The sequence below is a fragment of the Cebus imitator genome, unplaced genomic scaffold (assembly GCF_001604975.1).
Source record: "Cebus imitator isolate Cc_AM_T3 unplaced genomic scaffold, Cebus_imitator-1.0 Scaffold442, whole genome shotgun sequence".
Taxonomy (NCBI): Eukaryota; Metazoa; Chordata; class Mammalia; order Primates; family Cebidae; genus Cebus; species Cebus imitator.
Genome location: NW_016107757.1, coordinates 1,622,244 through 1,633,262, shown reverse-complemented (window position 1 = coordinate 1,633,262; position 11,019 = coordinate 1,622,244). Strand labels below are relative to the sequence as shown.

General features: G+C 37.9%; 1 long non-coding RNA gene across 2 annotated transcripts in view; it reads right to left on the bottom strand.

The window, feature by feature from the left end:
- Nucleotides 1–6,117: 6,117 nt before the first annotated feature.
- LOC108290756 overlaps nucleotides 6,118–11,019 on the bottom strand; it is a 39,761-nt gene continuing 34,859 nt past the window's right edge. The window contains exon 4 of one of the 2 annotated variants that reach the window (XR_001819703.2): nucleotides 6,118–6,128. This is a non-coding gene — a long non-coding RNA (uncharacterized LOC108290756). Of the gene's footprint in view, nucleotides 6,129–8,771; nucleotides 8,809–11,019 lie in introns of those variants that run through there. The other variant, XR_005197180.1, reaches the window with a different exon arrangement.

Here is an 11,019-nt window from a genome sequence, read left to right as displayed (position 1 = left end):
AAAAAAAAAAAAAAAAAAAAAAAAAAAAAACATTAAAAGGTGGGCAAAGGATATGAACAGGCACCTTTCAAAAGAAGACATACATGTGGCCAACAATCATAAAAAAAAGGTCAACATCACTGACCATTAGAGAAATGCAAATCAAAACCACAATAAGATATCATCTTACACCAGTCAGAATGGCTACTGCTAAAAAGTCTAAAAATAACAGATGCTAGCAAGGTTGCAAAGAAAAAGGAAAGCTTATACACTGTTGGTTGGAGTGTAAATTAAATCATCATGGAACACAGTGTGGCGATTCCTCAAGGACGTAAAGACAAAAATACCATTTGACCCAGCAATCTCATTACTGGGTGTATACCCAAAGGGATATAAATCGTTCATATTATAAAGACACATGCATGTCTATGTTTATTGTAACACTATTCGTAATAGCAAAGATATGAAATCAACCTAAATGCCCACTGATGACAGAATGGATAAAGGAAATGTGGTATATATATATGATGGAATACTATGCAGCCATAAAAAAGAATGTGATTATGTCCTTTGCAGGAAGATGAATGGAGCACTGGAGGCCATTACCTTTAGCAAACTAATGCAGGAGCAGAAAAGCAAATATTACATGTTCTCACTTGTAAGTGGGACCTAAATGATGAGAACACATGGATACATAGAGGCAATAACACACAACAGGGCCTTTCTGAGAGTAAAGGATAGGATGAGAGAGAGAATCAGGAAAAATAGGCTTAATACCTGGGTCATGAAATAATCTGTACAACAAACCCCCATGACACAAGTTTGCCTAACAAACCTGCACATGCACCCTTGAAATCAAAATAAAAGTTAAACTAGAAAAAAATGAAGGGCCTGAGGACTTAGCCTAAGGTGCTTCTATATTTAGGTCAGAAGAAAAAAGTAAACAAAGTGTTACATACAAGGAGGTAGACACCATCAGGTATATCAAATACTCCTAAAAATAAGAATTCACCAATGAAATTTGAAAAATGGAGGTCTCTATAACCTTGATAAGTATGTGCAAGCTTACTTGTACCTTGGGTGAAGAGTGAAGGACACCAAAGCCTAATGTGGAGTAGCTTCAGGAGAAAATAGGAGATGAAAAGCCATGCACTTTGAGCATAAACAACTTTTTTTTTTTTTGAGACAAAGTCTCACTCTTGCACAGGCTGGAGTGCAATTGTGCAATCTCAGCTCACTGTAACCTCTACCTCCTGTGTGTTACCTGTTTACTCTGCTGATTATTTCCTTAGCTGTGCAGAAGTTTTTTGTTTAATTACGTCCCATCTATTCATCATTCTTTTTGTTGCATTTGCATTTGTATTCTTGGTCATGAAGTCTTTGCCTAAACTAATGTCTAGAAGGGTTTTTCCAATGTTATCTTATAGAATTTCATATATATATATATATATATAGACATGAAAAAATGAGATATATATATATATATTTTTTAATTACTCTTCTGGGGTACATGTGCAAAACATGCAGGATTGTTGCATAGGTTCATACATGGAAAGGTGGTTTTCTGCCTCCATCCCCTTATCACCTATCCAATTCTCTCCATGTTATCCCTCCCCAGCCTCCCTACCCCCACCCCGTCCTTCACCTATTCCCCACCAACAGACCCCAGTGTGTGATACTTCCCTCCCAGTGTCCATTCGTTCTCATTGTTCAACACCCACTTATGAGTGAGAAAATGCGGTGTTTGATTTTCTCTTCTTGTGTCAGTTTGCTGAGAATGATGGTTTACAGATTCATCCATTTCCCTACAAAGGACATGAACTCATCATTTTTGATGGCTGCATGGTATTCCGTGGTGTATATGTGCCACATTTGCCTTGTCCAGTCTATCCTCAAGGGGCATTTGGATTGGTTCCAGGTCTTTGCTTTTGTAAACAATGCAGCAATGAACATACGTGTGCATGTCTGTTTATAAAAGAATGATTTATAATTCTTTGGATATATACCCAGTAATGGGATTGCTGGGTCAAATGGAATTTCTATTTCTAGGTCCTTGAGAAATGGCCACACTGTCTTCCACAATGGTTGAACTAATTTACACTCCTACCACCAGGGTAAAAGTACTCCTACTTCTCCACAACCTCTCCACCATCCGTTGTCTCCAGATTTTTTAATAATCGTCACTCTAACTGGTGTGAGATGGTATTTCAATGTAGTTTTCATTTACATTTTTCTAATGAACAATGATGGTGAGCACTTTTTCATATGTTTGTTAGCCTCATAAATGTCTTCTTTTGTAAAGTGTCTGTTCATGTCCTCGACCACTTTTGAATGGGTTTGTTTGTTTTTTTCTTGTAAATCTGTTTTAGTTCTTTGTAGATTCTGGATATTAGTAGCCCTTTGTCAGATAGGTACACTGCAAAAAACTTTTCCCATTCTTTTGGTTGCTGAGTCACTCTAATGACTGTTTCTTTTGCTCTGCAGAAGCTCTGAAGTTTAATTAGATCCCATTTGTCTATTTTGGCTTTTGTTGCCAGTGCTTTGGGTGTTTTGGTCATGAAGTCCTTGCTTAAGCCTATGCCCTGAATGGTTTTGCCTAGATTTTCTTCTAGGGTTTTTATGGTGTTAGATCTTATGTTTAAGTCTTTAATCCATATGGAGTTAATTTTAGTGTAAGGTGTCAGGAAGGAGTCCAGTTTCTGCTTTTTGCACATGGCTAGCCAGTTTTCCCAACACCATTTATTAAACAGGGAATCCTTTCCTCATTGCTTGTTTTTGCCAGGTTTGTCAAAGATCAGATGGTTGCAGATGCGTGGCACTGCCTCTGAGGTCTCTATTCTGTTCCATTGGTCTATATCTCTGTTTCGGTACCAGTACCATGCTGTTTTGATTACTGTAGTCTTGTAGTATAGTTTGAAATCAGGTAGTGTGATGCCTCCAGCTTTGTTCTTTTTCCTTAGGATTGTCTTGGCTATGCAGGCTCTCTTTTGGTTCCATATGAAGTTTAAGGTGGTTTTTTCCAGTTCTGTGAAGAGAGTCAGAGGTAGCTTGATGGAGATAGAGTTGAATCTACAAATTACTTTGGGCAATATGGCCATTTTCACAATATTGATTCTTCCTAACCATAAGCATGGAATGTTTCTCCATCTGTTTGTGTCCTCTCTTATTTCCTTGAGCAGTGGTTTGTAGTTCTCCTTGAAGAGGTCCTTTACATCCTTCGTTAGTTGTATTCCTAGGTATTTTATTCTCTTTGTAGCAATTGTGGATTGTAGTTTGTTCTTGATTTGGCTCTCTTTAACTCTGTTATTGGTGTATAGAAATGCTTGTGATTTCTGCACATGGATTTTGTATCCTGAGACTTTGCTGAAGTTGCTTATCAGTTTAAGGAGACTTTGGGCTGAGGTGATAGGGTCTTCTAAATATACAATCATGAGGTCTGCAAATACGGACAATTTTACATCCTCCTTTCCTAATTGAATACCCTTTACTTCTTTTTCTTGCCTGATAGCTCTGGCTAGAACCTCCAATACTATGTTGAGTAGGAGTGGAAAGAGAGGGCATCATTGTCTAGTACCAGATTTCAAAGGGAGTGCTCCCAGTTTTTGCCCATTCAGTATGATATTGGCTGTGGGTTTGTCGTAAATAGTTTTTATTTTGAGACATGTTCCATCGATATCTAGTTTATTGAAAGTTTTTAGCACAAAGAGCTTTGATTCTTTTGAAGGCCTTCTCTGCATCTATTGAGATAATCATGTGATTTCTGTTTTTCATTCTGTTAATGTGGTGTATCACTTTTGTTTCTGTTGTTGTTTTGTTGTTGGTTGTGGGGTTTTTTTTTGTTTGTTTGTTTGTTTGTTTGTTTGTTTGTTTTTTTGATGGAGTCTTGCTCTGTTACCCAAGCTGGAGTGCAGTGGCATGATATTGGATTACTGCAACCTCCACCTCCCAGGTTCAAGCTAGTCTCCTGCCTCAGCCTTCCAAGTAGCTGAGACTACAGGCACATGCCACCACACTGGGTAATTTTTTTTTTTTTTTTTATTTTTGGGTTTCACCATGTTGGCCAGGCTGGTCTTGAATTCCTGACCTCGTGATCCACCCATCTCAGCCTCCCAAAGTGCTGTGATTACAGATGTTAGCCACCACACCCAGTCTGTATCATATTTATTGACTTGTGGATGTTAAACCACCCCTGCATCTCTGGTACCACTTGCTTATGGTGTATGATCCATTTGATATGCTCTTGGATGTTTTTAGCTAGTATTTTGATCAGGATTTTTGCATCTATGTTCATCAGGAATATTGGTCCGTAGTTTTCTTTTTTTGTTATGTCCTTTCTTGGCTTTGGTATTGGGGTGATATTGGCTTCTCAGAATGATTTAGGGAGGAGTCCCTCTTCCTCTATCTTTTGGAATAGTGTCACTAGGACTGGTACCAATTCTTTGAATGTCTGATAGAATTCAGCTGTGAGTCCATCTGGTCCTGGACATTTTTTTTATTGGTAACTTTTTAATTACCATTTTAATCTCACTGCTTGTTACTGGTCTGTTGAGAGTTTCAATTTATTCCTGATTTAATCTACAAGGGTTGTATATTTCTTGGAATTTATCCATCTCCTCTAGATTTTCTAGTTTGTGCACATAATGGTGTTCATAATAATCTTGAATGGTGTTCATAATAGTCTTGGACTTTGGTATTTCTGTGGTATCAGTTGTTATAGCTCCCATTTCATTTTTAATCAAGTTTATTTGGATCTTTTCTTTTCTTGATTAGTCTCACTAATGATCTATCAGTTTCATTTATCTTTTCAAATAACCAGCTTTTTGTTTCATTTATCTTTTCTATTTTTTGTTTGTTTCTGTTTCATTTGGTTCTGCTCTGATATTTGTTACTTCTTTTTTCTGTTGGGTTTGGGTTGGTTTTTTCTTGTTTCTCTAGTTCCTTTAGATGTGACCTTAGATAGTCTATTTATGCCCTTTCAGACTTGTTGATGTAACCATTCAAAGCTATGAACTTTCCTCTTAGCACTGCTTTTGCTGTGTCCCAGAGGTTTTGATAAGTTGTATAACTACTACTGCTCAGCTCAAAGAATATTTTAATTTCCACTTTGACTTCATTGTTGATCATTCAGGAGCAGATTCTTAAATTTCCATGTATTTGTATAGTTTTGAGGGTTCCTTTTGGAGTTAATTTCCAATTTTATCTTACTGTGGTCTGAGAGGGTACTTGATAGAATTTTGATTTTTTTTAATTAATATTGAGACTTGTTTTGTGGCCTATCCTATGGTCCACCTTGGTCTACCATATGCTGATGAGTAAAATGTATATTCTGCAGTTTTGGGGTATAATGTTCTGCAAATATTTGTTAAGTCCATTTGTTCTGGGTATAGTTTAAGTCCATTGTTTCCTTGTTGACTTTCTGTCTTGATGATCTGTCTAATGCCGTCAGTGGAGTACTGAAGTCCTCCACTATTATCGTGTTTCCATCTATCACATTTCTTAGGTCTAATAATAATTGTTTTATAAATTTGGGAGCTCCCATGTTAGGTGCATATATATTCAGGATTATAATATTTTCTTCTTGGATTGATCCTTTTATCATCATATAATGTCTCACTTTGTCTTTTTCAACTGCTGTTGTTTTAAAGTCTGTTTTGTCTAATATAAAAATAGCTACTTCTACTCACTTTTGGTTTCCATTTTCATGGAATATCTTTTTCCACCCCATTACCTTAAGTTTATGTGAGTCCTTATGCACTGGGTGAGTCTCTTGCAGACAGCAGATATTTGGTTGGTGGATTCTTACCCATTCTGCCATTCTGTATGTTTAAAGTGGAGCATTTAGTTCATTTACAGTCAACATTAGTACTGAGATGTGAAGTCCTGTTTTATTCATTGTGCTAGTTGTTGCCTGAACATCTTGGGTTTTTTTCTTTATGTTATGATTTAATAAGCCCTGTGAAATTTATGTTTTAAGAAGGTTCTACTTTGGTGTATTTTGAGGTCTTGTTTCAAGATTTAGAACTCTTTTTAGCATTTCTTGTGGTGCTGGCTTGGAAGCGGTGAATTCTCTCAACATTTGTTTGTCTGAAAAACGACCTTATTTCTCCTTTATTTATGAGGCTCAGTTTTGCCGGATACAAAATTCTTGGCTGAAAATTACCACGTCTGAGGAGGCTAAAGATAGGACCCCAATTCGTTCTGGCTCATAGGGTTTCTACTGAGAAATCTGCTGTTAATCTGATAGGTTTTCATTTATAGGTTACCTGATACTTTTGCCTCATGGTTCTTGAGATTCTTTCCTTTGTTCTTAACTTCAGATAACCTGATCACTATGTGACTGAGTGATGATCTTTTTGTGATGAATTTGCTGGGTGTTTTTGAGCTTCTTGTATTTGGATGTTTAGATCTCTGGTGAGGCCAGGCAAGTTTTCCTCAATCATGTTTTCCAAACTTTTAGATTTCTCTTCTTCCTCAGGAACACAAATTATTTTTGGGTTTGGTAGACATAATCACAAATTTCCCAGAGGCTTTGTTCATTTGTTTAATTTTTTTTCTGAGTCTTTGTTGGATTAGGTTACTTCAAAAGCCTTGTCTTCAAGCTCTGAAGTTTTTTCCTACTTGTTCAATACTATTGTCGAAACTTCCCAGTGCATTTTGTATTTCTCTAAGTGTGTCTTTCACTTCCAGAAGTTATGATTGTTTTTTCTTTATGATATCTGTTTCTCTGGAGCATTTTTCATCCATATCCTGCATTGCTTTTTAAATTTCTTTAAGTTGGTTTTCTCCTTTCTCTGGCATCTCCTTGAGTCGCTTCAACCTTCTAAATTCTTTATCTGACAACTCAGAGATTTTTTCATTGGTTTGAATCCATTGCTGAGGAGCTAGTGTGGTCTTTTAGGGGTGTTGTAGAACCTTGTCTTGTCATATTACCAGACTTTTCTCATTTCTTCCAATTTGGGTAGACTATTTCAGTGGAAAAATCTGGAACTCAAGCACTGCTATTTAGACTCTTTTGTCCCATGGGGTGGCCCCTTGATATGGTACACACCCACTTCCCCAAGGATGGGGCTTGCTGCAAGCCTGACTGCAGAGACTATTACCTGCTTTTCTGGGTCTAGCCACCCAGTGGGGCTACCAGGCTCTGAGCTGGAAATGGGGGATTTCTGCAAAGAGTCCTGTAATGCGATGCATCTTCACGTCTCCCAGTCATGGATACCAGCCTTGTCGGAGGTGGCAGGAAAGTGAAGTAAACTCTGTGAGAGTCCTTGGTTATAGAGATGTTTAGTGTGCTGGCTTTCTCAAATGCTGGTTATACTAGCAGTGAAGTTGTCAAATGGACAGATTCAGGACCACTGGTTAGCTAGGATGTTGCAGGGTACATGGAATTAGCTGTTTTCCTCTTCCTTGGAGCAGCGTTATTTTTGTCATGAGTGCTGCAATATCCTGAGTTGGTCAGACAAAAGCCAGAAGATGGCGCTTTCCAGAAAGCACCAGCTTGCTCTAAGTTGGCCAAGGTAAGTGTTTGGATGTTTCAAGTAATGGGCAGGGTCATACAGCTCCCAAGAGTTTATGTCTTTCATGATCCACTACAGGGTATAGAGAAATAACATCAGGTCAGGGCAGGGCTAGGCAGATCTGAGCTCAGACTCTCCTTGGATGAGTCTTGCTGCAGCCGCTGTCGGGGATCAGGGGGTGGTTCTCAGGCCAATGAGGTTAAGTTCCAATCATGGCTGCCTCTGTCACCAGGAAAGTGGGGGAAAGCCAGTAGCGATAGGCCTCACTCAGCTCCTAACCAGTTGGCAAGGCCAGTCTCATTCCCACTGTGTCCTCTAACAGCACTGAGTTTGTCTCCAGGCAGCCTGCACACGGGACTCAGACCTAGCCCCAGATTATGAGTTTCCCAGCTGAGAAAGCAAGCAGGGCTTTCAGGTTACAACCCTCCCCATCTGCCCACACTGTCTTCCATGATTCCTCCTCTCCTTTGAAGCAGTTCCTACTTGCCCCCCGCATTCTGCTCAAGAGAGTTTGTGCCCAGTCAAAATTATTATAAAAACTGCAATTACTTTTGCATAGTATCTAAACATTTTTTAATATAGTATGATAATATGAATTTGACCAGCTCAAGAAACTCCTTATGATTTTATCTGTTTAGATCAAATAACCATTTATTTCAAAGGACTCATCGTCATTATACTTATTAAATATTTTATTTGTTTAATGTAGTAGACAATGAACTCCATGAAAATAAGAAATACATTTCTCTTGTCACTAAAACTCCAGAGCCCAATGTGGTGTCTCTTTGATAGTGGGAGCTCAAATGTATTTTTTCAAATCAAAGAAATTTAATGAAGAACTGTTCATTCCATGACATATTTGGCTAAATTAGAACCAGTTCCTGCATTCAAGAAGCTCAAGTCTGCTGAGGGAGACTAACACGCAATCAATAAACAATAGTACAACATAATAAGTGCTGTACCAGAAATATAAACAAATATTATAGAAACATAAGAAAGGAAGTGATTAATTCTGCTTAAAGGCAGAAAATATTAGGAGGCAGGGCATGGTGGCTCACGCCTGTAATCCCAGCACTTTGGGAGGCTAAGGAGGGCGGATCATGCGGTCAGGAGTTCGAGACCAGCCTGGGCCAACATGGTGAAACCCCATCTCTACTAAAAACACAAAAATTAGCCAGGCATGGTGGCAGGTGCCTATAACCCCAGCTACTCAGGAGTCTGAGGCAGGAGAATAGCATGAACCTGGAAAGTTGGAGCTGCAATGAGCCAATATCATGCCACTAAATGCCAGCCTGTAGACACAGTGAGACTCTGTCTCAAAAAAAAAAAAAAAGTAGAAAATATTAAGAAGTTTCTGACCAAGTAATAAATACTCATTTCCTTGGGATGCATGTTATACTAAGAAAGAATGTCTATATCATAATCTATTAACTTTATTAGTCCCACAGTTCAATTGAACATATTGTGTATTGCTGATTTTTTAGATATTACTACACTATTTCAGGACATCTTGAAAAGGCTTATCCTAAAACAATCTTTTAGAATCTTTTTTTATAGTCATATTATATATATCAATTCCTGAAAGTATTTCAATAACAAAAAGTGAAATTCAAGGCTATAATATTAATAACACTAGTTTGCTTGCAATAGGAAAACCTAGATGAGAAAGCCTATTGCTTTTTTGCCAGCTACCACATATTAGTTACAGTGATCATCACCAAGTGTTCATTTATTGTGATTTCTGTTAAGTATGTACTTAACAAATCCTTTCTTGCTCCCAACAAAAGCTTTGGGGTTTCACTATCTTACTCTATAGGGAAGTCTCATATGCCCTGAAAATAAAGATTTGTTTCCTCTCTTGGCTACAGCACAAATAATAGCATCCTTTACTTAGAAACAACCAGACTTATACTCATCCAAAGCACATAAATTTAGTTAAATGGTGCCATCTGGTGACATAAATCTTGCAGTAAATATACAAAGACCAGAGTCAGAGTATAGAATGATATCCAACCTTCTTGATGGCATCCAATGCAAAGTGTCTACTTAAGAAACACTTGATCCTGCCTGATATGAAACACACAACTAATCATACTCAGTATACAACAATTTAACGAAGGGAATTATAAGAATTGTTTAAGCCACATTTTATGCTTACTACTCTTGTTTCTCAAGTCTTTGGAGAGACTTGTGTCTAACAGGATGCCCTATACAACTCCTAGAAAACATTTTAAAAGCATAAATATCAAGAACATCTTGAATCCCCATTCCAGGCAGATCCATTTCCTCACTCTCCTTTGAACATATATGAATGCGTATAATTTTCTTCACTTTAAAATGCCACTTCCTCAAGAAAGCCATCCCTGTTTTCCACTGTTGAGGTTAAGCTTCTCACTCATAGCAACCTCTGCTTCTTCTTTGTATATAAACTACTTACAAAATTTTGTTTAATGCTCGTCTCCCCGGTGTGTATCACGGTATCTGGCAAAATGTTCAATAAATATCTTGTGAATGAGTGAATGTGTGAATTGACGGTGAAAAAGTCCTTCTCTATTCTCCCTTCGGATGCAAATCCTATTAGTGACAAGGTTCGCCTCAAGTTTACATTTTATGTAAAAGCATCCCTAGCAACACCAGTGTACAATAAGCCCAAGCTTCTCCTATACCACTGTGGTCTAGCCCCAAAAATTTAGTCCTCCACTATATGATGTCTCATACTTTTTTTCAGGTACATAAATATTACCTTCCCAATTGACCTTAAGCTCTTTAAGTGTAGGCATTTGGTCTTAATAGCATCCATCTGCGTAAGTCTATGTATATAGGTAAACACTTCATAAATACTTTGATAACTATTATTACTCAATTGCAATATCTAAAACACCTGTATTCTTTTTAAAAAAATAAGTACTGTAAACAAGTAAGTAGGAACATAATAGATCTTAACAACTAAGAATTTAACATTCACTGTTTTGACGAGACAAGACTTACTTAAAGATCATGTAATTTGTTTGTTTCAGCTGAAGTACATGCTTTGAGCTTGTGAATGGCAGCAAGCATTATCTAGTAAATGCCTCTCTCACATGGGTCAGCAACAAAATCTCAGTGTAGCTTTATCCATAAACCTACTTATTGTAACAGGGAATTCTATCCACAGAATAATTATTGTAACATCAGTAGAAACTATCTTGTAACATAAGTAGAAACAATCATTAATTATCCAAAGGGGGAAAAATCTCTCAAATGTTTTAGATATTCTATTGTAAGGCTGGGTGTGGTGCCTCATGCCTGTAATCCCAGCACTTTGGGAGGCCAAGGTGGGAGGATCACTTGAGCCCAGGAGTTCAACACCAGCCTGAGCAACGTGATCAAACCACCCCTCCACAAAAAGCACAAAAATTAGCTAGGCATTATTGCACACATCTGTAGTTCCAGCTACCAGGGAGGCTGAGGTGGGAGAAGTGCTTGAGCCCAGAAAGTGGCGGTTGCAATGAGCCAAGATTGCACCACTGCACTCCAGCCTGGGCAA